The sequence below is a fragment of the Gallinula chloropus genome, assembly GCF_964237585.1.
Source record: "Gallinula chloropus genome assembly, chromosome: 1".
Taxonomy (NCBI): Eukaryota; Metazoa; Chordata; class Aves; order Gruiformes; family Rallidae; genus Gallinula; species Gallinula chloropus.
The window spans coordinates 215,852,631-215,856,529 of record NC_140085.1 but is presented as its reverse complement, the minus strand read 5'-3'; positions in this window follow the sequence as shown (position 1 = coordinate 215,856,529).

The following is a 3,899-nucleotide window of genomic DNA, read 5'->3' as shown; positions in this document are numbered from 1 at the left end:
TCGGCACCCAAATACAGCAGAAGACAGAGAGAGAAAAATGAAAAGCAGGAGGAAGGATAGCAGGATGTAGAAAAGAGTTGTGAGACAAGGAGATGAAAGCAGGATGTGGCTAATGAGAGATGGATTTAACCTGGTAGAGAGTTAACTACACAGCCATTTGCTGGTTTACTCCTCTCCAGTGGGGGGGGGGGGGGGGGGGGGGGAAGCTGATCAAAAAGAAAAGCATAAAACTCATGGCTTGAGATAGAAACAGTTTAATAGGAAAAAAATTAAAGACAATAGTAATAATAAAAGAATGTACAAGCAATACACAGCACAACTGTTCACCAGCCAGAGCCAATGCTCCTGAGTTGCCTGCCCCCCTCAGTTATACTCAGAGTATGATATCATACACTTGGATTATCCCTTTGGCCAGTTCCAGGCAGCTGTCCTGGCCCTGTCCATTTCTGACTTCTCAGGTGCCCCTAACCTTCTTGTCAGCTAGCTGCTATGAGACACTCAGGAACCCTTGACTGCTTGGCAAGAACTAAAATACTAGTGATATATCACCATTGTTCTTATCCTAAATACAAAACATCACACTATACCATCTGCTAGAAAGAAAACTAACTCTATCCCAGATGAAAGAATGACAAATGAGGACACAAAAAATGAGATGCTGCAAACAAGAGAGGGAAAGAACAAGCAATTCATCCATAGAGAGGACTGTATCTCTCCTCAGACAACAATCCCATCTTCTGCCAGAGCATTTTGAGATGCCACTGTTTCCCCAATCGATGCTAATGACAACTGTAGCCCTTTTACAGAGAGGGGCCTTCTTCATCACCCTCACTGCCCACCCACCCCCTGCCAGGCTCCTCTGGCACCAGCCCACAGCTGCAGCAGTGGCCCTTATACTCACTGTGTAACCTGACTCTGTGACAGCTACTTGCAAGCACAAAGGACTACAAACACAGCCATGAGTGCAAAAAGGACAGCAAGTGGTTATTGATTAGTGTGTGTAAAGCCCAGAAGTGAGTCTGCTCTGGGGCTTGGTGTCTGTACAGTAACCCTTCCTTGAGGACAACTTGTCAGCTGTTACTGGAGCAGCAGACACAGAGAATGAAAATACAGCAACGGGGAACAAAACAGAGGAACAGCAGGAGAAAAAAAAATGAGCATTATTAAGGAACACATAAAGAGGTACAGGAGAAATGACAACAAGATGGAAAATAATTCAAAAGGCATGAGGAGACCTGCAGGGATGTGGCAAAAGAAAAACACGGTCAGAGAGCAGAAATGAGGGAAAGGAAATGACAAGAAGGGAGCAGAACACATAGATTAAAAAGAAAAGAAAGAAAAAAGGCAGGAAGAAGAGAAAAGTACAGAACAAGTCAGAAGGAGGTGGAGCAGGGAGGCGGTGCTGGGCGGAGAAGAGAGAGACAAATCAAACCAAAGAAATGGAAGGGAAAAAACAGTGATGAACTGTGGTAGAAGAAAAATAGACCAGGAAGCAGGACAGGAGGGAATAATGGGACAGTGAACTGGGCAGGAGGATATAGCAACAAATGATAGGACAGCCAGTGGGGTGGAAATGTACAGACATAAAGTTAGGGAAGAAAAGAAAATGGACAGGAAAGGCATTAGAATGAAATATTAGAGATGGAGAGAGAGCAGGACAGTAACAGGACCGAGGCAGAGAGATGGACAAAGGGGGGTGGGGGGGTGGGGGGGGGGGAGGATGAGGAAAAAAAACACATCACCATCACTGGCAGAAGGCCAGAGGGACAAGGAAAGACAGAAAGACACAACAAAGGGCACAGAAAACATGTGAGGGACAGGTAGATAAAAAGTGGGACAATACAAAAAACAGGTGGACTCAGAGGAGGATGCTGGGAGAGAGCCAATGAAAGTGCCAGTGAAAAATGACAGAAAGATGGAACAGGAGAGGAAAAAACAGAAACAGGAACAGAAAGCAGGACAAAGGCTCAGAGAGAGTAAGAGAGAAGACCAGTGAGATGCAGAATGAAAATGACACCAAACTGCAGAGAGAAGGATAAAGATAAAAATGAAAAGAGAAATTGAGGGCGGGGGGGGAGAGAGAGATAAAAAGCCAGGACATGGAGTGGCATGTACAGGTATAGAGAGGAAAAGAACAAGTAAAAAAAAAGGGTGGTAGGAGTGGTGGGGGATAGGGGGATAGGAGAGGGGTGCGGGGGAGGCAGGGGGATATGGAAAGGTGAGAAAGAGAAAAAGAAAAAAGAAGATAGATTGATGCAGTTCAGGGCAAAGAAATGGAAAAAGAAGAAACAATGAGCAGCTACAGGACCGAGATAGAGGATGAGGAAAAAATGCTGAGAGAAAGCAGGGCAAAAGCATAAAGGTTAAAATAAAAGGGAGAATGAGTACAAGAGGGATAGAGAAAGAGGAAGCAGGGCAGAAGAAAAGAGAGAAGAGAAAAGGTAAAGGGAAGCAAAGAAAATCACAGCAGCATGGGAAAGAGATGGGGGCAGGGCAGATGGGGCCAGTGGCACTGCCTGATCCTCAACAGCTCATCCCCTGGCCTCCCTCAAAGCCCTTTCCCCAGGACAAAGGACAAGCAGATGCAGCCAGGAGGTCAAAGGCTGCAGGTGTTTATTCAGCATGGAACCAGTCCTGGGAGTCACTTTGTTCCAGAGGCCACTCCAAGGTACCTCAGCACTCGTTCCCAGAGCTGTGCTCCGCAGTCCAGTGGGAAACGGACAGCTGGCCTAGCAGGCTGCTGGAGATATGGGCTGCTATGCCAAGGTGGAAGACGCTACCAACAATTGAGGAGCAGAACACTAGAGTACAGAATGTTAGAAAAGTGGTGCCAGTGTGATAGCTGGGCTGTAGCAAGAAAGCAGGACATGGGGAAGGGGACGGCCAGAGAAAGATGGAGACAGGGAGCTTGTCAGATACGGAGAAAGAAGCAGCAGGCAGATAGGAAGAGAGGCAGGAAAAAGTCCATACTGTCTTAGACAGGTAGAGGAAAAAATTAAAAAATAGGGACAGTCAGTCAGAGAGAGATGAACAAAACAAGTAAGCAAAAATAGCCACAACCAAAGTAAACCCTGTCCTGGTTCCAGCCAGGACAGAGTTAAGTTTCACAAGGAGCCAGCACAGTTGACCTGAGGTGGCCCAGACTGCTTTCCATACCACGTGACACTACACCACCCATAAAAGGGGCAGGTCAAGGAGGAGTGGGGCTGTGTGGTGCTGACACAGTCTGTGTGTGGTCCAGCATCCATGAAGTACTCTAAGTTATCAGAGGCTGATATGTTTTCTATGTTTGTCTATGTTTTCGGTCACAGACTCTGTTGTTGCTCCCCTCACTGTGCCGTGTCCGTAAACTCACCTTATCCCAGCCCGTGACGCCTTTGTGTGTTTCTCCTGGTTTAGTAGAGGACACGTATGGTTGGACTCCATGATCTCAAAAGTCTTTCCCAACCGAGTAATTCTGTCATTCCTGCTGTGGTAGGGGGGAGCGAGCGGCATGTGGAGATCAGCTGCTGCCTGGGGCTGAACCAGGACACCCTACAAACTGCCAAACCCCACAAGCACACACAATCCACCAAGGCAAAAACCAAAAACCAATTTAAAAAAAAAAAACAAAAAATTTACACAAACCCTAGACGCAAATAAACACACAACCCCCCAAAAAAACTCACAAACAACAAAAAAACTCCACACAAACCCTCAACTCACCTAAAAAAAAAAAAATTCAACCTCTCCCAACTCAACCTCGTCCCCGAGCACACACACAAAACAACTATGACATACTAAAGAGCAGAGAGGGAGCAATTGATGACTGGGAAAAAGAAGCTGGTAAGACAACATAAAACCCTACGATATCTCTCCAGTAAAATGGCCGTCAGACATCTTCCGAGCATAAAGATGAA